The sequence below is a fragment of the Triturus cristatus genome, chromosome 5_1 (assembly GCF_964204655.1).
Source record: "Triturus cristatus chromosome 5_1, aTriCri1.1, whole genome shotgun sequence".
In the NCBI taxonomy this organism is placed as follows: domain Eukaryota; kingdom Metazoa; phylum Chordata; class Amphibia; order Caudata; family Salamandridae; genus Triturus; species Triturus cristatus.
The window spans coordinates 912,245,776-912,268,718 of record NC_140587.1 but is presented as its reverse complement, the minus strand read 5'-3'; positions in this window follow the sequence as shown (position 1 = coordinate 912,268,718).

Here is a 22,943-nt window from a genome sequence, read left to right as displayed (position 1 = left end):
GCAGACGCGCTGCGGACTCAAGTTAGCCCTGCTGGCGCCCTGCACCTTTTAGCCTTGTTTTATGCTATGCTCTGACTGATTTGTTTTTATTATTTTTACCGCTTTGCATGTTCTGCTATTGCTGATTTTGTTGCTAGCTTTTAAAACAAAACGTATTTGCTGCTCACCGCTTATTGCATGTTCCGACTGCTCTTTTGCATTTTAGGGCTGACCCCGTTCTGCCGCGGCTGATGTGCCGATTGTGCGGAGGGCAGACCCTTCTTTGCTGCTTATTCCATACACACTTCCGGTCAGGACGCAGTCTAGTCGTCCACCGGAAATCAGTATATAATCACCAGATGGTGTGGATGCGCGCCGCAGGCGCGCCAAAGGCACATCTAAGGCAAGTCCGTCTGCGCCCATCCGCGCCTGGACCGCGCCCATGGCCAGTACCCCTGGTCCATCGACCTCCCATATGCGAAGATATTCCGTTAGGGAGTTATCTCTTTTTAACAATACGAAGGATAGTTGCTGTTTGCTAGGTCCTGGTGAAGGCAATGCAAGCTGCTCCTGTGGCTTCACACTTCCGCAAGCACGAAGGATCAATGCCCTCCAGTCTTCCCAAAATTTTCAGAGCCATAATCCTTCCAAACTCTCCGACAGTGCCGAGATTTACTGTGGCCTTGTCAACGTTAGATCATTGGCAAAGCACAAATATGAAGTTGCATATACAATAGAAAATTTGGGATTAGATATACTTTTTATAACGGAAACCTGGGCAGATGTTGCCGCCAACCCAGATTTTATCACCGCAACCCCCGTTGTATTTCGAGCAATCAGGGTCGATAGGCCTTTAAAAAGAGGCGGTGGAATAGCCATCATTTTCCAGTAACTTGTTCCCCTACCTCAACGTCCTCCTATGAGGCTCTCCACTTCGTACTTGAACTCAGCCCTAAGTTGACCTTCAAAGGCATTTTATTGTATCAACCGCCAGGCACTAGAAGCACTTTTACAATGAATCTTGATAGCCTACTCTTTTAAATAAGGATTTCACCATCCTTAGAGATTTTAATTTTTACCTGGGAGACAAGGACAATAGAGAGACGGGGTGCTTTTAGACACATTGGGAGCTGTAGATTTGACCCAACTAGTGCAGACCCCCATCCATGAGGCCGGACATACGCTATACAGCATTTTTACTTCGGCCCATGGGCTCATGCTAAATGAAACTCTTCCTCTGATATGGTCAGACCATTCATTAATCAAGTTCAGTCTTCCAGGTACTATTGTCGGACATGTTGGTACCACTAAGCCTCCCGCCTCCTCTCATATAGTATGGAGTAAAGTGAACAAAACAATCCTCCGTACACATCTGGAGGGTTCACGACCACAATTCCATGGCCACACTGACCTAGCAGTTACCAAATACACAGACAGGCTTACTGAAGCAGTCAAGGCCTCAGTACCCACAAAAATATCTTCAGGGAATAGGAACACTCCATCTGCCCACTGGTTCTCCGACATACTTCAGAAAGAAAAGCAAAACTGTTGCCGACTGGAACGTCGTTGGCGAGAAAACTATCACTCGCCGGAAAGGGAAGTTTATAGGACCGCCTTAACGCAATATAAAAACCTATTATTATCAGAAAAGAGGGACTATTTCACCAAACAGATCGAGACAGCAAAAAAATCCCCCAAGGAACTATTTACTGCAGTGAACAGCCTTACTATACCCAGACAGAAAGGAAGGGCAATCAAAAGTTCTGCAACGACATTGCAGCGGCGTTTACAGCAAAAGTCCTGGATAATTTTAAGGTCTTTAAGGATGGATCAGGACCTCTCTTCCCCCATTTCTTCGGAAACAGTGGAAAAATACATAAAAGAAGCTAGGTCAGGATCCCCCTCGGACCCATGCCCGCCAGACCTTCTCAAAGAAATAGTAAATTTGGTGAGCCCCGGATTTGCAGACATTTTTAACTCTATGATTAACTCTGGTATCTTTCCCGATAGTTGGAAAAATACGTCCATCCTTGTGCTGTTAAAAAAACCCACCCTGGATGCGACCAACCCAAATAACTATCGACCTATAGCCAGATTGCCTGTACTGGACAAAATAATAGATACAATTATGAATATCCAATTATCTATATTCATCTGTGAAAACAACTTGCTTGACCATTCCCAGTTCGGATTTCGCCAGCAAATAGCACAGAAACGGCACTTATCAAAGCCACCGAGGAGAGCAGAGCGGTGATGGACGGAGGAGGCACAGCCGCCCTTGTGCTCCTCGATCTGTCTGCCGCTTTTGACACGGTTGATCACGTCCTTATACAACAGTAGCTGGAGAGACTAGGAGTAGGGGGCATAGCTCTGGCCCTACTGTCCACCTTTCTTAAGGATCGGAGATTAACGGTGTCACTTGATGGATTTAATTCAGTATCTTAAACCTTGCCATGTGGAGTGCCACAGGGCTCCTCCTAAGCCCTTCCCTGTTCAACGTTTATGTTTCCGAACTGGCCCCTCTGATCCGGGACTTTGGGTTTAGTCTGCCGTCATATGCCGACGATACCAAGATTGTGGTGGCTGCATATAAACATCAAACCCCTCCTTTCCAACAGTTTCAAAACTGTATGTGTACAGTAAACAGATGGATGAGTACACATTGCCTCAAACTTAACTACGAAAAAACGGAGGTCTTAATTTTTGGAAACATGCAGCCAACTTGGGGCAATCTGTGGTGGCTGGCAGAGATGGAAGTACCACCTAAACCATCAGCCAAAGCCAAGCACTTGGGTGTGTGGATTGACAATAAATTAACACTCTCTCAGCAGACCAATGCTATTGTCTCCACTTCACACTTTCTTATAAAGAAAATAAGGAAGATCCTTCCGTACATCCCCGCGGAGACAAGAAAAATGGTGGTAACATCTCTCATCCAGTCTAAACTGGATTACTGCAACGGGCTATATCTGAATATTCAGAAGCAGTGTCTAAATAAGCTTCAAATGGTCCAAAACAGCAGCACGGCTATTGCTCAATATCCCCAGGCATAAATCGGTATCAAATGAGATTCGTAATTTGCACTGGCTTCCGGTACCCCAGCGTATTAAATTCAAGGCTTTGTGCCTTGCCTACAAAGCACTGAATCACACAGGTCCTTCCTTTCTCCAGAACCTTTTTGTATGGTATAAACCTTCAAGACACCTCCGTTCTGCAGGGGCCAGACTCTTAACAGTTCCCAGAATTCGTACATCGCACTGGGGTGGCCGCAGCTTCCACTATGGCACCTCCAAGCTCTGGAACACTCTTCCAAATGAACTCAGAAGTGCAAGCTCCCTATCCATCTTCAGGAGAAGGTTAAAGACCTGGCTGTTCCAGGACTATACGCTGCGTAGGCTTACTGTGTCCTTAGCGCCAAGACACCTTCGGGTATTCGTGCGCTTTTATAAATCCCGTTAACAATAACATTAACATTAACAGAGCTATGCGGCCCTATGAGGCGGTAAGCAGACAGTCCAGTGCCCCATCTCCTTCACCAGGGGTGTGACCGGGGGCTAAATGGGGATCTTACTGGCGCTGTGGGCAGATTCGTGAAGGTGCAGGCCAATGAGTCAGTGTTGGTAAAATGTGCAGGCCAAGGGCAGCATGCGTGTGCCCCTACTGTGCGCCCGGGGGCTAGGCCAGGTCACACTGCGCAGTCAGGTGAGGGAGAGGGCTGAGGGGATGGAGCCAAGTTCCACGTGCTGCCTCCTCCACCACAGGGGGGTCTCAGGGCCCTCTCACTCATGCGGTGATCCCGGTCCCCAGTTGTCTCCAGGCCGCCAATCCTTTTTCAATCTCAAGGCACAGGGCAGCAAGTCTTGTTGGAGGAGGAGCTGCGGAGGCACAGCACTCCATCCGTGGCAGTATCGCAAACAGCGGCCTCCGATTTCCCAGCAGGTGAAGGGTAGAGTTGGGTCCCACCGCTGTGGTGAGGCGCTGACCCAGGGCGCAGTGACGGAGCGGGACCTGTGGACGTCAGTCGACTCCGAGTCCCTGTGTCTCCGGCCGGGGCCCCGGGCTATGTAGGCAGCACGCTGGCTCACACGGTGCGCCAAGCACCCGCTGCCCCGTACTGCACTCATCAGCACTGAGTAATGCGGGGAAATGCGCAGGGGGACTTCCATCACCCAAACAGCAAGAATTTCTCCAGCAGGGGATTTCAGGATTCTTCCGGCGGGCTCGATGTGAAGCAGTAAAGCGCGTCCGCTCTAGCCGTCATCTTGGCCACGACCCCTGTAACATGTGAGGTCATAAGCAGTGTATTGCGGGGGTGTAAGTTATAGTTAGCTCAAGTAACTATGTCTGCTGAATTTCACTGGTTTTGTACAAGTGAAATGTGTGTCTAACTGTAACGTCCCTGTAACCTTTGTTTTTTTCAGTGTGTGTGTGTATATTTTTTGGCTCTGCAGATAAAGTTTCCCACAGGGCAAATATTCTATGTAGCCGATACTAAGTATTGTAAGCAGCCTTGTGTTATTATTCAAAGTCGTCTCAGTCTGAAAATTACTACATAACATAGAAAACTGTGTGCACCAGGTAGTAACTTCTATACTTGTTCATGTTTAGCTTTAGAAGATGGTGTATCTGTAAAGTTTTCAGCACAGTTTGAAGGCAGCTGGTAGTATGGCCTTTAGCACCTTTAGACCATAGTTATTTTATTTTATAGTTATTTGTCTCTTTGGACAAGTTTTATATAGAATGTATTCTGTCCTTAGTAGATACTTTTTAATACTCTTTGGTGTATTTCTCAGAAGAGTTTCACTTTCTACAGACCGTGTGGTACAGAGTAAACTTTCTCTATATAGAATAAACATTGTTTAAAGTATTCAGTTTTCGACTCATATCAACTTCACTTCTCAATGTAGGTTCGGTGACTGTGAGATGTTTGATACAGATAAAGACTGTCCATAATAGGTTATTAATTTTGGAAGAGGCATTGAGAATCTTGAGGGACTTGGCTTTCTCAACACTTGTATACAGATTGAACATTATATGCAATAAGGGTTTCCAATATATCTGTGGTTGACTCTTAATGTGAACTAGGCTACCCTTGAAGTGTATGGTACTGGGTCAATGTTGCAAATAACCCATGCTTGCTATATCTAAGGGAGTTGCATCTGTGAAGGCATTAATGATGCTTCACATAATTTGAGCTATTTTGTACTTACATTCAGACCTTTAATGCCATACTAGTTTATAGAGCAATGTGTGCAATAGAAGCTTGGATGATGTAATCAGTGATGTCATAAATGATGTCAGAGAACATGTCATGAGTGATGTCATATATGAGGTCATAATCAGTGCATGGCATGTGGCGCAAATTATAGTTAGCTCGGCTAACCAAAACTGGCAAATGTATGTGTTTTTTCAGTTCATAGCATTAATGTTATCACTGACATATTCACCTAACTGTAACGTTACTTTAAACTTTGGTTTTCTCAGTAAATTTTCAGGTTTTTTTTTACGTAAACTAATATTTTATTGGCAAACGTAAAGCCAACCCCCGCTGTGCATGGCTTTCGGCAATGCACTGCAGGGTATTGGCAGCAGCCTAATCCACAGCAGGCCGCCAACCCCATGCTGTGTGTAGCATAAGGTTGGCCATTGGGCCACAGGGACCCCATCTGGTGCCAAATACAAGAAAAAAGGGGAGGGGCCCACACAGTCCTCCTCCGCGAGCCTTATTAGACCCTGGGGATCCCTTACCCCAGGGCCGTTTTTTCTTTTTTCTAAAGGGAAGGGGGCCACGTGACCCCCACTCCCGAGCCTTTAAACGGTCCTGGGGACCCCATCCTCTAGTGCCACTACTTTTCTTAAAGCTGTTTTCAGCCCAGAGACCATGTCCCCTGGCACTCGCATCAATTAACGGTGGGTGGGCTGGTGCCCATTCAGTAAACCCACCATTCACAACATTGGCGGTCCATGGGGGGAGCCTGCATGCTGCCGGAGTCGGCATTGCTTTCACCCAGAGAGAGCATCTCTATCTGCTGCCCCCTCTAGGCTGGAGCAATCTCTTGATCTCTTTCCCTCCCTGCATCAGTGTGGGCAGGGAAACAGATTAAAAGTCTGCTCCCAGGTGGCAGGCCAATATTCAAAACTCCTGCCATTGGGAGCAGACTTTGTGTTTGCTCCTGCATGGCAGGAGAATAAAAAATGCTCCTGCCAAGCAGGAGCAAACACAGGTTTCCCTGCCTTCGCAGGGAAACCACTGTGTCCCAGGATACAGCATGTGAGCCGGCCCAGGGGAATAGGGTCTCTGGAGCCTTCAGAAGCTTTTGGCATGGGGCCACATGGCGCCTCCCCTTTTTGAGGAATTTTATTCACAAGGGGGGTTCCCCAGGGCCTGTGATGGCTCTGGGAAGGGGTCCATGCAGCCTCCTCCCCTTTTTATAAATTTCAGCCTAGAGGTGGGCTCCCCGGGGCCTATAATGGCTTGGGGAGGGAGGCTGCGCGGCCTTCCTCCGCTCATCAAATTCAGCCCTTGGGATGGGCTCGCCAGAGCCTATAATGCCTGGAGGAGTGGGGTTGCGCACCCCTACCCTTAATAAAATAAAACAGACCCGGATGCCATTTTCTTTTTATCCCGCTAGAGTCCAGGGAGATTGTGGCAGAAATGTACATCTTTATTTGTTTTGGCCTTGGGGGGTCCCTTCGGGCCACCCCATGGGGCCTAAGGGGGCAGGGTATCCTTACGCTGCTCCCTTATATATTTTTTTTTACATGTTCAGGACAGGGGGCTATGTCAGTGAGTCCCTTAACAGCTGTTAGCAACATTCTTCTCATGTTTCTGGCAGCCAGTCAGAGCCCTCGCTCCCACAGGAGCCTTGACTCCCTCGAGAGTGAGATGGCCCAAGGGAAATAAAGCTACCTAGGCAAATCAGGCACTCTATCTTTGAAATGCCGCTCCAGCGTATCTCTCATGACTCTCACAGACCAAACCATTCAGCTATCTCTATTTTTTTAACTATAATCTCTCAAAACCAATTGAACGAATGACACCAAATCACAAACTGTACAATCTGCGTGCGAATATCTAGCTTCATTACAAATTTAGTGCAATTCAGTTCAACAGTTTTTGCTGTAGCCCTGTCTATGGAAGTCTATGGAAAATGTATGGGAATTTTCATATTGGAACTCTCCCTTTTTTCTCGGCCCCCACTTGACGAATCACCCTGAAACTTTCCATGCACATCTTACTACTATATGTTGAAAACATGCATATATGTATAAGGGACAGAGAGACAATCGATGTAATGCCTGCATCCAGGGGACTCAAAATGTGGTATTGTGGTGATCTTCCGAATATTAGTGATCTCACTATGCCAGGCATTTATAAACCTAGATGATTTCATTATGCATGACACAATTGTTTTCTTAATGTTGAATTATTTGTTACAGCGCAGTAATTAACAGGCTACCCAGCCTCATTAAGAGTCTTTCCCCTATAGCTCTTTAAGTGGGCATTACATGTGTGGGTGCAAAGCACAGCCAATCTCAACTTTGTAAATTGTATTTCTTCAGGTAGTTGTATATATAGGATCCCATTTAGATCATGGTGCAAGCAGGATATAGCTGCATCAATTAGAGGTCCACCAGCTTAAAAATGGCTACCGCCTGATGCCAAAGACCACTATTAGGTCAATTTACAGGTTTATGCGGAGAACGAGAATTTCACCTATCCTACTGAACAGGCTTGATGTTTTTGGTTTATCCTGACAGAATGCCTGTAATGTGTATTGAGCAGATTAAGATGAGTCCGTCCATGAAGAAGCCTTGGGAAAAGTAGGAGCCTCCATAGTGGAAGTTATTGGAATGTTAGTACGGTTGTTGTTACTGGGTTGTCCGTTGGGCATGCTGGGCGTGTTTGATCCTGCACCAATACAGGTCCTTGCTAGGAAAATAAATAGTTGAGTTGGATGTCTGTCAATTTCATCCCTCTCCTATTCTATGTGGTGTCTTTCTCTAATATGCTGAGACAAGTTGACCGAAACAATGATTCCGAGAACATTGACTGGTATTCAAGTTAAATTTTCTTAGCGCAGCATGTTATTTCTAGGGCACGCAGCATGCATTAGTTCCAGAGCTTGCCATCAAGGTACCTATTAGAATCAGAATGTTTCTCCCGAATTTTTATTGATCTGGTCGGAATTAAATTTTTTCAAACAGGCCCATGTGATGGCCCCTGCATTGTTCCGCAGTATGTTAACTATAAAAACTATCCTACAAGTGGTATACTGTACCCCCACACACACTAAAGTGGGTGGTAGATTTTACGCCGGTTAAGCCCAGCTTCAAGCTGTTCATGTCCCAAGGCCACAGCCCCACCCTCATTAATAATATTCCTAGCAAACCATTCTCAAAAGTTGTGTTTTGTACAGGACCAGTGACCGCGTGAATCTTGGGGGAGCGCATCACATACCTGCTAGCCGCACCCTCCATACTCTTTGGCGGGACTTGTTTGTGGAGCCGCTGCCTCCTGGGCGCGTGCAGGAACCTGCAGAGGGCGGCGATTGTGCTGACGCAGAGTGCATTTGACGGGCACTGACCCCTTGACCAGAACTAAAGACACTTTAGGCTCTGAGTGCAGGCTAAAAAAAGCGCCACAACAAAAAGAAAAATCGCATTATTCAGTAGCCGTATAAAGGCATTTTAAGACAGAATAGTTCATTATTTAAGCACAGCCACAGGACTTCAGATCCCTTCTGGATTCTAAAACACCCAGCGGCGCGTGCGAATCCCTTGCCAAGGTCTAATGCATTAAACTATTTTGCATAAAACGGAGTCTTTTCTTCAATTATGATTTAACAACACCAAGTAGCTTTCTATAACTGAAACTATCATTAAAGTTTAATAATGGTCTGTCACAAAATAGAACAACGTGTCAGACGGATGTCAGGATATTTTTTTTGTCTAGTTAAGTTTTTTAACGTGTTTGGGCTTTCTTAATTAGCACTTTAAAGAGCTGTTTCTGCGTCGAAAATAATATGGCGCAGAAAGTGTGTTGAAAACCCCGATGAGTGGAGCCCTTTCATATCTGTGAGATGAATTGACTGGCGGCGCTGGCTGCTCGTTGAATGCATACCCCATAGGGAACTTAATAGTTATAATCATTACTACTCCCACTAATAATGAAGAAATGCGTGATTAACGATTTGTGGACATTCTTTGTAAAATTAAGTTATCAAAAATAATAAGCTAGTTGTTTTAAACGCACTCACAAGTATGAATACAAAATTATAAATGTTTCTTTTGACTCTATGCTTATATATTTATGTATATGTTTATACATGCATATATAACATGTATACATGTATCACTATATGTCCATAGGCAAGTACATACATTTGTACATAAACATATAAGTTTTCTTACTAATATACTAATACATAATGGGGGAGATTGACCATTTTTTCACGTAGTGCACTGCAGCAGCCGCAAGTGCTGTGCTGCGTGAAAAGGAGAGAGGAGGCGAGAGAACAATTTATTAAAATAAGGCACTCGCCTCCCCTCTAAAATCAGCTGCCGTGCGCCACGGAGACACCTTTGCCCCAATGTGCAAGAGAGTCTCCGTGAGTCTAGCATAGGTTTTGTACTGGAAGAGAATCTTTCAAGTATAAAATACTATGCTTAGTCTAACTTGAAGCCTTTTCCCACTTTTTGTGTGTGCTGTGCAGTGCAGCACACATGCAAAGTCAGAAAAGGAAGGAGAAATTAAAGCATTTCTCCTTCCTTGCGCCTACTTTGAAAGGGCACAGTTTTCTCGCGCTAACCCTGTTTACTTTGTTTAGTAAACTGGGTTTAGTATGAGAAACCTTGGGTGGCTGCATGGAAGCGCGCATGCTCCACCCATGGTACGCCCCCCTAGCGCTAAGTAATGCAAAGATGCGCTATGCACTACTTTGCATTACTTTCCTATTATTTCCAGCGCTAAATAGGTTTAGCACTGGAAAGGAGATGGGGAAAAAACGATTTTGCGCCGATTTGCATCACTTTGTATAAACGGCATAAAATCTTACCGAATCTCCCCCAATGTGTGTGTTATTGTCTATGCTGGTGAGGACGAATGCTATGTTAGTGGCATTAATAAAATAGCATTAGGTTGACTTGATAAGGCAAGTGAATGCTTGGGTGGAAGGGACATCTTAAGGATTTTCGGGCCCCTGGGCCGAACGTATTTAAGGTGCCCCGTATGGAACAGCTTTGAATTTATGATCCAATTTCAGCTCGTTCATGCTCTCTTTGCCCAGATCACTGACAGTGCAAAGACACACTCGTTTGAATTCTAAATGTGTTTATATCTAATTTACAGGGACAGTGATGTGTGTTTTCAATATTGTAACAGCACCAGCTCGCAGATATTACTGAAAATAATCTCTGTGACACCCTCCCATTTCTCATATATGAGGTCCTTTTTTGATCTAAAAGAAACTTGTTTTATGGATGTTGCACAAAACATAACCACAACATTTTCTGCAAAACAAATTGAAGGAAAACTGTATTCAAAACAATCTGTTTTAGAATTATTCGAGGTCATCAGGGAAGGACTCTCTGCAGAATATGGCTGGCTCTATGAGGGCACCCCCTAAAAGTTCGTGGCCCTGGGCCAGTTCCCACTTTGCCTATTCCTTAAAACGTCTCTGGCGAGGTGTCTCATCATGGGATTCCACGGTCTTCGTTGCAGATCTGAGTCTGATTTGATTTATTTGATTTTGATTTAAAGATTTGTAGGGTGCACGGCTACCCCAGGGCTTCCCTCCGCTGATGATGAGTTCTGTAGTAGGAATGGAACCCATTAAAGGAAAGTTTTTTTCCTGAAGGCAAGTTCATTTTGCAAAGCTCTTAGGTCAGGAAGGAACTCGTTCCACAGTTTTGGAGTCAGGTGTGCAAAGGATCTTCCTTCCCAGCTTGATCTTTTGATTCTGGTTGTGCGGAGGAGGTGTAGATGGTAGGGCCTTAGTAGTCTAGTGGGGGCGTGGGCAGATATCAGATTTCTGAGTTTTTCAGGGCCTTTATTATTTACTGTCCTGTGAATAATGCATAAGGATTTGAACTTGACTGTTGCTGCAATTGGCAGCCAATGGAGCTGTTTGAGGGATTCTCTTACAGAGACATACCTATGGAGTTTGAGCACAACCTGAAGTCCCTTTATCACATATTTTGGTGAGCCTAGGTAAAGGGAGTTGCCATAGTCCAGGCGCGAGACTAGAAGGGACTGCATGACGGTTTTTCTTACATGCTCTGGGATGAGTGGCCCCCAGCGACTTGAGACCCTCACAGGTGAGTAGTGCGCTTATAATTCCTCAGATTGATTGATTGATTGTCCTTTACATCTAACATGGACTTCAACTGGAATTCCATAGAGCATATTATCAAGCCCATTATTATTATTAGTTTTCTGCCGATAAAGCGGCGATAATTTTAACGCCGGACCTTGATAATATGCCCCTAAGTTTTTAAAAGATGCTATACCAGCCAGTGAGATTGCAGAGGATTCCAACAATTCTGAACATTGAAATTGTATTACGCATTGCACGGTTAGGTAACCTGTACAAACAAGGAAAGGAGGTATTGGATTCCCCAACTTCACTAAGCTCAATTATAAATAGCCTTTTGTTTTAAGAACTCCAGATTTTTACTCTCCCAACCCTTTCTCCCACATTTCTAATTCAGTCACTGAAAGGGGGATTGGATTAGCAATGATATAACTGCTTATTTGCAATATTTTTGCCATTTTAAGCAACAGCTTCTTAACCTTTCTGGCCCAACCTAATTCAATTTTCATTATTTCATCCCTGCATAAGGTGGCTACTTTTGGCTGCTCAGACAGTATGTATTTATCCCAGATTCTCAAAGAACGGACAAGAGTAATCGTAAACCATGAATTCAACCAAGATTTCTTCCTTATTGCCTGGGCCACCGTACATATCGGTAGGGAGAGTAGATTCTTTAGAAACAAACCATCTATCTTTGCCCAAACTCGATAAACACTCAAACCCAGAACCTCCATTCTGAACAAGAATTGTGGGGGGACCATTGCACTGAATACAGTAAGGACTGAGTGAAGTGAGTGTCCACTACAATCACTATTAATTTTTTTCAAGCCAAAAAATGGTTGAGAAGATTTTAGATTTCAAAGTTTCAGAGTGGAACATCCAGGACAGAGAGATGTCAAAATGATCCCCAAATACTTATATTCTGATACCTCCTCAACTGGACTATTCCAAATAGTCCATCCCCTCCACGCTTTTTTTTGCCAAATGCCATAACTTTAGTTGTATCAAAATTTATAACTAGATTATAATTTCCACAAGAACCTCAGAAATTCCTCTACATTTCTTTTGAGGCCAATTGTAGAACAGTCTAAGATTATCAAATCATCCACATAAAGGAGGCAGGAGATGTGTGTGGGTGGCACAATCTGTGCTGCAAGCCCACTAGCAACATTTGATTTGCAGGCCCTGGGCATACACAGTGCAATTTACTAAGGACTGACTAGTAAATCAAATCAGCCAATCATGGAAACACCAATCCATAATTAAAACCTTTTACTGAAACCACAAAGATTCAGCAAGAAGAAAACATACAACCAAGCCTTCTCGGGGATGGCGCCCAGGATCTGGAATGCACTGCCCCCAGAAACTAGACTGAATCCCTTTACTGCATCTTTAAAAAAAGAAGTGAGATCTCTCCTCATGGCTAAATTCACATGAGCTTTGTTTATAAGTGGTTATACGATTCTTGATTGCACTGTACTTTATGTTATTTACTATTTATCTGGTTTGTTTACTATATTTACCCTGTAAAGAGCTCTGATACCCGCAAGGGTCTTGTTCGCGCTATATAAAACATTAAAAGATTAATAATAATAATAATAATGTGACAGCCTCCTATTTTTGGTGAGAATGTCTGTGTAGCCTGTAGGGTTTTGGGCAGATTGGCAAATACAATGCAAAGTGTTGAAGCCAGCACACATCCCTGGCACAATCCATTCTCCAATCTGTTTCCTTGAGAGAACACCCACTGTCCACTAGTAAGATGGCCTAGGTATTTGTGTGGAGTTCTCTCGGGATTCTCAGAATATCTTCAGGATTGCCATAATTTTTAATATTTTCCTCAAGGTTTCATAGGTTACTAGGTCAAATGTTGATCCAAAATCAACAAAACATGCATTAAGGCCTCCCCCCACTTCAACTGATTTACGGATAATTACCTAAAAAAGACTAAAACAGTGATCAACCTTTTTTGAAGCCCTCTTGATCTATTGGAATCCAATTCCTCAATCCATACTTTGAGTGTGCACAATAGTATTTTCCCATATATCTTGGCACCCACGTCCATAAGGCTAATAGGCCTATAGTGTTTCGGAACCACGGGGTCACCCTCTTTATATATGGGCGTGATAACAGCCCCTTTCCCAATTTAATGGATATATACATGTGGCTGTAACGTTTTATATGCCATAGAGAGGGATTTTGCCCACCAGTCCAGATTTTATTTTATTACTATTGCTGGCAGATCATTAGGCCCTGCAGCTCAAGTAAGCCTGATTCTCAATGTTGTATCCCTTAATGATGAATCATTGAAGAGTGCTAGAGTCTCATTGGCTGTATGGCCAAAAATCTGGGGGCGACTGCACCCTTTCCCTTATATAGAGTAATTATGATCTCCACCCATGATTCCCCAGGTACCATGCTAGCTTCACTTTTCTCATTCCCCTAAGTACCAAACCTTACCAACCTCCAAACTTTTTGGACATCTTTTCCTAAAATAGCATAAATCATTTCCTCCCAGTTTCCCTATAAAATGTTGTCTTGTTAAGTGCTTTTCTATTTTTATACTGTTTTAGCAGTTTGCAATAAACCAAACTATCTTTGCTCAGCTTCTGTGAATGCAGTAGCTTCCTCAGCTTTTGCTTCAACAATTGACATTCAGGGCCTGATTCGCAAAGTGACTTACGTGTATTAAAGTAATGAATACGGAGATTGCACTGTGTGGGGATTCCGCCCCTAGTGCATAGACTCCCAACCAAAATTAAGAGTGCCCTTGCCTCAATGCCGAGTGGAAAGGCCTCAGGAGATGATGGCTTACCAACAGAGTTCTACAAGGTATTCTCAGAAGAGTTAACACCCTTCCTGGTAGAGCTTTTTAATTCCATAAGAGTGGGAGGGGAAGTTCCCTCTACTTTTTTAAAGAAATCTACATAGTAAGTTTTGTTAAAAAAGACAAGAGCCCTAAAAACGTCAACTCGTATAGACCAATCAGTTTGCTGAATGTGGACTATAAAATATTAATGAAAATCTGGGCAAATCGATTCTCTCCAATAGCACAGAAGATAATCCACAAAGACCAGACGGGGTTTGTCCCAGGAAGATACATGTCATTGAATACTGGGTTGTTAGTCCAAGCGCTTGATTTTTTCTACTCGAAAAACTACTTGTCTTAATTATGACAGTCGATGCTGAAAAAATATTTGATTTAGTAAACTGGGATGCTCTTTATGCGGTTCTTACAAGGGTCGGGTTCCCAATACAAATAACACAAATGTTGGGGAATTTATATCAAGGGGCTCAGGCCCAAGTTTTTGTAAACTTGCAGTTAGCAGGAAGGGTGGACATAAGGCGAGCAACCCGCCAGGTATTTCCTCTATCCGCCGCTTTGCTTGCATTTTTTATAAAACCACTTGCTGCAAAAATTAGGGCCAATCCCCAGATACAAGCGCCTCTGGAAGGAATGCCCAAACTAAAACTGCTAGCAGACGACATTATTCTTTACCTTAGGCCAGAGGAACAGAACGTTAGGACAACTTTGACAGAATGTATGCAGTTCAAAGCTATTGGGGATATAAAATTAACCATAATAAACCTGAAATTCTGCTACTCAATGCAAGTAGTCAAATTCTTCCTAGGTTTTTGCAACAGCAAGCCCAATCCCCAGATCCTATTCGTTATCTAGGGATCTATGTTACAAATAGTTATGAGGAACTTTTTAAACTTAACTATCTAGCGATGGCTACTAAGATTAGAAATCTAATAGATAGATGGACTCTTCTTCCACTCACATTAAATGGCAGGGTAGCCCTTATAAAAATTTTCATTTTACCATTATTAATATTTTTATTTTCAAACGTGCCAATGAAAATGTATATGTCATATTTTAAACAGTTGGAAGTTATAATTCAACAATTTATTTGGAAGAAGAAGGCATCACCAGTGAGACTTTCAGTGCTTCAACTTGACATTAGTCAAGGGGGGTTGGCACTTTCCGAGGTGCGAACTTACTATGAAGCAACTTTTGTAGATATAATGGCTCGAATGTTAGACGGCAAGGAATCGTTGGATAGTTTTTTTGTGGATAAGATGGTGCAGGAAGCAGAATCGCAGACTCCAGTTTTTATTAAAACGGCTAAACCCTAAAAAGACTCGATATAAGACATTACAGGGATTTGGGGAAAGAATATGTTTATTTTATCATATGAAGGCAAATACAGCAGGATACGAGTTTTTGAAACTTTTGGAGTGCAAAATATTGGGCCCATATATCCGAAACAATCAAATAAGATTTTGGGAAAGCAAAGGCTTAAGGGAATTAGGCCATTTTACAGTCGGAGGGAGATGTTTAAAATGGCAGGAGATCCAGGATAGATGTGGAACTAGCTGCAAATAGTATTTTTAGGCTTTTTTCAGATTATCCAATTTGTGAAGAAATGTTGCTTTCCATTGAGCATAGCCCCAGTCTCCCTACTAATAGCCCTTTATAGAGCTAAATTAAGGGGTGTAGGAAACTGGTACAGACTATTACGTGATCAAAGGGAAAGCCCTTTAGTAATACGTTTTTTTAGATAAGATCTCCCAAGAAATACAGTGTACCTTTTCAGAATCAGAGTGGCAGGAGATTTTGTTACATGGTAATAAAACACTAAGAGCTGCAAATTTGAAAAGAATGGCATTTGTACCCCATTGGAAGTCTTATTATACGCCTATAGTCTTACATAAGATGTACCCAGAAGTAGAGGACAAGTGCTTTCGCTGTCAGCAAATGTGTCAGGTGGGTTGGATACATATGTTTTTTACTTGCCTGTTCTCCGCCCTGAATGAGGGCTTACAGAGAAAATTAAAACTGAAACCAGAGATTGCATTGTTTGGGTTCATTAGGCAAAGTTCGAAAACTCCAATCTCCAAAGGTGAGAAAGCATTTGTAGCGATTTCTGCTTTAGTAGCTTGCTCCCTGATTCTTCAGAATTGGAGGACAGCGAAAGTTCCAACTTATCAAAATTGGCATAAAAAAATGCAACGCACTAAAACCTTCGAGGAAGTGTATGCAAAAAGGATAGGGGCTATTAAGAAATTCTTAGCAGTTTGGAAATTCATGGATAAAACAGAAAGCAAAATGCTTAGCATTTTAGATTGAGGCGGGGTGAGTAATTTTATAGCATTATAGCATCATAGACAGAGTCGGGATGACTAACTCTAGCTTCTCGCTCATGCTATGTTCTGCCTCGGGAAAGAAGGAAAAGGTATATGGTCAATGTAAGAGGTAGACTCAAAATGTCATTTAAATTGCCATTTAATGGATGATATATGCAATGATGAAATTAATGGTTTAATTATGTTTAAGTATGTAAAAGCTGCTATGCACTGCACTTTAATTTTGGTATCTAGGACAGATGCGAGATTAGTCCCTTTAGTGAGCCGGATCTAATAACTTGATTATTAAAATTGTTCTGCACTGCACTTTATTATCTACACCTTGCACTCTGGATTGGCGCGGGATGCGTGCCTGTATGTGATGAAGATTGACGGAAATCGATTTCAGCCATAAGTTAAGAAGATACATTTAATTTTAATTGTATAAGGTATTATCAACTGTATGTATCGTCAATGTTGCTCTTTTATAGTTGTAATTCTGCTCAATAAAAAAAAAAAAAGGCAAAGCAATCCCACTGTTAGAAGTTATATCTTTAAGGGTTGCACATGTATGGAAGATCTCGAGTAACTTTGACCAATTTAGCGGTCTCACCTTACTAGCTCTCTCCCCTTGCTTAACAATATCGAAGTAAATGACTCACGGCTCCTAATGTGTTAGCAGACTCTCAGCCTTGATAGAGTTATTATTTTTACCAAAATTAGTAACAGTTACTCGATCTTTCATCCCCCAACCTTTCTCGTTTAGTTCCCTATCCCACTTGCATGGGAGGGTGGCATTATTGAATTTTGTCTACTAGTTCCTTTGTCATTGATCATGCCATTGTACCGATTGCTGTTCAACTCTACTGGGAAACCTGTTAGACTGGGGACCTGTGTTTCCAACTTGCTTCACCACTTGAAATGGGTTTCCTGAATTCCCCTTTTTATGGGTAGTTTCGTACCTAAATATTTCCCAAAACCGTTCTGTTTTTTTACTAACATGTGAGCCTATCCTCTTGTGTGCAAGCTACTAGCCTTGGGTTTTATCACTCTTTTATTATTATTTTGTGTCCCCCTTCGCTTCTTAGGGTTTATGATCCTTTTGATATATGTTTGTGTCCCCCTCGCTCCAGAGCCATTCTTCAATAATAAAATATAAATCTCCCCTTTTTTCACAATCAATGGGTCTATAGACACAAAAATGTCAGCGATGCCACTTACTCCTGATCCATTTACAGACTGACTTGTTGGTATATTTACATCCTTCGTGGACCCAACAGGTAACCCTAGTGAGGGCATAAATTCATAATTAGCTTTTAATTCCAATATAATACTGTTGAGATAGCCGGTTTGTTTATTTTATTCATCATTATTTGCCACTGTTGCGTCCAGAATCCTATGTAGAGCCTTCTGTACCAGTGATAATACTCACCATGAGACATGAGACAGAAATATCCAAATTAGATGTAAATAGCTGATTTACCCGGTCTGACAGAAAGGGATTTTCAGAGCAGTTGATGTCTTTCCTGCTTTCATCTCTTTCACCCTTTGAGAATAGCAGTTCTTCCTGATGCTTCAATCCATTGATACCTGGAGGAATCTCCATTGATCATGCTCTATCTGGGGGTCAAAAATGCGCGCCTGCCAGGATTACTCGTGAGGAAGATAATTGGGGCTCTAGTACACATGGTGAATCTGCATTCTGCTGTGAAAAAAACATACATCCCTCCAGGTTGACTATACTAATTGCAGATTCTTTCCACACATTTCCATTTATAGACATTGACGAAGGACTTATTCCCCTCTTAGCTTTTTTACTAAAATGTTTCCCCACACATTATTTTTTGGATGAGACCAGCAGAGTAATATCTTGGTAGATTAGAGAGATCAAATTCCTAGTAGATGGAAGGGTTTCCATACTGGGTGCCAACTGCACTGCAAATACACCCCCCTAAGAGTGGGGATGTTAATGCTTCCTTTTTGGTTGGGGCTCCATAGTTTTTCCTTTTGCCAATGGAGTTAGGGCTTTTTTTTATATAACTTCCGTCTTGCCCCCAGCATAACTTCCAATTGTAATTGAGACTGAATGTAGGATTGGGTTACAAAACACTCCACTCCCACTCTCCTGTAAGATTGAGGAAACTGCCTTTCTCCCTAAACTAGATGTTGGGAACACACATGCCAGCTTATTAGCCAAAAGCCATTAGGCCTTAAGTGTATACGAAAGTTGCATCCCTCCTGAGAGGACGCAGGCACCGGCGGTGATCCACAGAAAATCTAAACCTTATGTCCAGACCACCAAGAAGGTGTGTGGGTATGAGGTACGCCTCCACCACCCCTCCAATAAACACTGAATTTATAAACCAATATCAAAGAGAATTAGCAGAATCCACCTGGAAGTCCCTGTAGCTCATGGAGTCTCTCCTGGTCACTGTCATAGTAGTCGATATTAGTTATATGCAGGGAATGTTGACGGTATAGTCAGCGGTTTCACCAATATTAAAATGTCCAATACCAAATATGCAGATACATCTCTTCTTTGCCACCCTACCCTACCCACAAGCCATACTGGAGGGCAGTCACGTTGTGGAACCCTTGCACCTCTACCTCAAGCCCAAACCAACCGTTGCTGCGTCAGCCTCTAGGGCTCCACCATCCCACTTGTCTCACCCTCCCCTCCCCTGTCCTAGGCCACACAATCACCTCTGATCTCCACCTGTTCAGGTCCGGCAAGGAGTCAAGGGCATAAACTGCAGCCAGGATCCCAATCACAGACAATTCAGCAGGACACCATGGGGTTTGGGAGTGGCAGGGCCATGAGGAACAGGGCAGAGGAATGGCGCTTGCGGGGTTAGGAGCCATGGAAACCAACATGCGCAACCATCGTGACCACTCGGGCATGAGCCTGCTCCAGTCGCTTCTGCAGCCAAATGAATTGCAGATTAAAACCCTCTTTAATGATAAAATCAGATTTTGTGTCACAATTCCGAAAATACCACTTTTAGAAAGTTAGCATATTCCTACCTTACACATTTGATGCCTGCTGCCAGTGTCCTAGGTCACATGACTGTGAATGGCTTAGCTATTGGTCTATGTGTATTCCTCTCAAACAGTGTGACAAAGGGAACTAAGTGCTGGTAGGATGGGCCATCATATCAGGGTGGATAGGGGTGAAGCTGTCAATGTCCTACTTACACTTCTAAGCGCTGACTCCAGCACACACATCAAGGAACCTGACACTAGCATTTTGTTACCCAGAATTCTTGGAGCCTTGGTAGGGGAAGGGGAGTACCTTCCAGGACCAAATGTGGGGGTAACCTAGAACATTCCTGTTAGAAATTGGATTTCTGGTTGGCTAGGGCAACCGCCTAAGTCAGGCAGAAACCACCACTCTAGTCAGGGCAAGGGAGTTACACACCGAAGATAATCCCTGCTCACCCTCTTGGATGTTTGGCAGAGCAGTCAGGCTTATCCCAGAGGCAATGTGTAAAGCGTTGGCGCAACACACTCACACAGCAGCAACACACTAGGCACACCACAAAAGAAACTCCACACAAGGTTATATAAAAATAGCCTTTGTATTACTCATAATACACATTAGAACACAATCACATATATACACTGTGCCACCTGGCACTAGGTATTACATTACAGGGATTATATATATATATATTTTTTTTTATCATTATTTCTTTTTTTTTATTGGCATTTCAATTCAACAATACAAACTAATCAAACAAGCCAGCTTTATACCAAATAAGCAATAGGCCTTTGCAAATGAGTCCACCTCATACACAATAATAATGATATGACTCATTACAGCCGCCTCTCCAAAATCACATACATGGTGCATAAAATTACAATGTCTTAGTACACTCACAGTATAACGGATCTGTTAAAGACATAAGATTACCTGACTTGTCTTTGCCTGAGAGGGCCAGTTCCAAAGTAACACACCCCTTTAGTCACCTAGACTAGTGTCCCCTGTATTATACACTAAACATAAATGCAAGGCAATTCCATAATACATCTACTAGGTTGACTACAATGTCGCCATCTCTGACGTCTCAGCCCCCCCATGTGAGTTAGCTGACCATGTTAAGAATGGATCCCAGATGTTCCGGGGTCTGGAAGCTGGTGGCAGCAACTCCCAATATGTACTTAATTGGGTGTGACCATATGTGATGTCCCTGACCCATTCCTTGACGGAGGGCACCCTCCGCCCCCCCAGTGCACTGCAACCTGATGTTTTGCAAATAGAAGGAGGAGGGCATGCAGTTTACGCAGCTTAGGTGGCGTGTCCTTTACATATCCCAGCAGGCCTATCACTGGAGATGGGGTCAGTGCCACCCCTAATATGTCATTAATTGCATCAAAAATTGCCGCCCAAAAATCATCTATCTTGGGGCAGTTCCATGCCACATGCAAAAACTTAGCCGGCGCAAAGCCACATCTCCAGCAATCACTCTCCGCTCGAAGACCCATACGATGGAGACTAACCGGGGTTCTATAATATCTATGTAAATATTTAAAATTTATCAACCGTAACTTGTAATTCGGGGAGAGCTCTGATAATTGTCCACAACAATATCCCCATTGATCTTCAAGGAGATCCACCTCCAACTGAGCATTCCAATTTTTAAGAGAATTTGGCGTTATGATCGGAGCAGTGTCTTGCATACGCGAGTACAAGCGAGTAACCAGTTTCCGAGATGAGGGGGATTTCAGAAGGTTATCTAGTGCAGACGTAGTTGGCGGTGCCCTCGGGAAGTCCACCCCTAAAGAGCGACACGCCGTGCAAATTTTATGATATTAAAAGATTTCAGCAAAAGGCACCACCTGTCCCTCAGCCGTGAAAGGTGGAGGATGAAACGTGTCTCCGGGGTACAAGTCCCCAAAAAGTCTGGAGTTTCATTGTCGTAGCTAGTGTCCTACTTAGGCTGTCTTGTACACAAGGCATCATTGGGTTTTGCGGCAGAGGTACTGAAGGGGCATAAATCAACGGGAGTCTCGCCCTCCTGCACAATTCGTCCCATGCCCAGCACAGGGTTCCAGCCAAATCTATATCTCCGCAGGGACGGCAGGGCTTTTGATATAGTGCCACCTTAAGTGGGAGTGGGGCCATTACCTCCGCCTCGACCGCTACATGCGGCTGGAATGGGGTCAGGTGCACCCAATAATGCAAGAACTGGGCTTGCGCACAAAGCGCATATAGGTGCATATCTGGGGCGCCCAAACCACCCTGCTTCAGCGGAAGAGTGAGAAGATCCCAGGAGGCTCTTACCTGCCCACCCGCCCACGCCAGCATGAGAAGATGAGACTTAAGTGTGTTCAAAAAGTGCTTGGTGACCGGCATTGGTATGTTAACGAACAAATATAAAAATTTCGGCAGAATGACCATTTTGGCGAGAGCTATTCTACCCGTCAGGGACAACGGCAGTTTTGCCCATATTTTCACCTTGACCTCCAGCCACACCATCATACGGCCATAATTTAGACGCCACACTTCCTGCGTGTCGCGACTCACCCAGACACCCAAGTATTTAACCTCCCCCGCCTCCCAACGCAAGGGAAATTCCGAGGTCACCCGAGGAGTACCATCAGTCAACAGGAAGATCACAGACTTAGTCCAATTAATGCAAATGCCCGAAAGCCCACCAAAGCGGATAAATTCCCTTAATAGCGGGTTCAGGTTCTCTTCTGGGTTTATTATATATAACGTAACATCGTCCGCATAAAGAGATATGAGCAGGTTCCGGGAGCTAAAGCCAATATCCCTCATGGTGTGGTGCTGTCGGACTCGGGCGGCAAGGGGCTCCATTGCAATAGCAAACAGGAGAGGGGACAGTGGGCACCCCGGTCGAGTCCCACGCAAGATCAAAAATGGGTCAGATAACAGACCATTTACCCGTACGCGCGCCGAGGGGGAGGTGTATAGCAGCCGGATGCTCTGTATGAAAAGTGGGCTGAAACCCAGTCGCCTTATGATGCAGAATAAATAGGGCCATTCAAGTGTGTCGAACGCTTTGGTGGCGTCCAAGAACACCACCGCAGCTTTCTCGTCTGGGTGCAGGTAATGGAGGACTGAGAAGATCATTCTTAAATTATGGGAGGTGGATCTAACCGGAATTAAACCTGACTGATCCGGGAGGGCTATCATTGGTAAGAGTAGTTGCAACCTGTTAGCCAAAAGTTTTGCAAAAATATTTACATCCATATTTATCATGGAAAGTGGACAGTAGGAGTCCAGCTCCTCCGCCGACTTTCCAGGTTTTAAAAGCGTGATGATCGTCGCCTCTCTCATGGACTGAGGCAGTTCCCCTACCTCCAGTGCTTCACCGTAAACCTCCAATAGGCGAGGCGCCAGCTCCGTATCATAAGTCTTGTAAAAGGATGTAGTTAGACCGTCTGGACCAGGAGCCTTACCCAGAGGTAGGCTTTTAATAACCTGTGTCACATCCTCTACCATAAAGGGGAGGTCCATATATTTCCTATGAGAATCATTAAACCAGACCAATG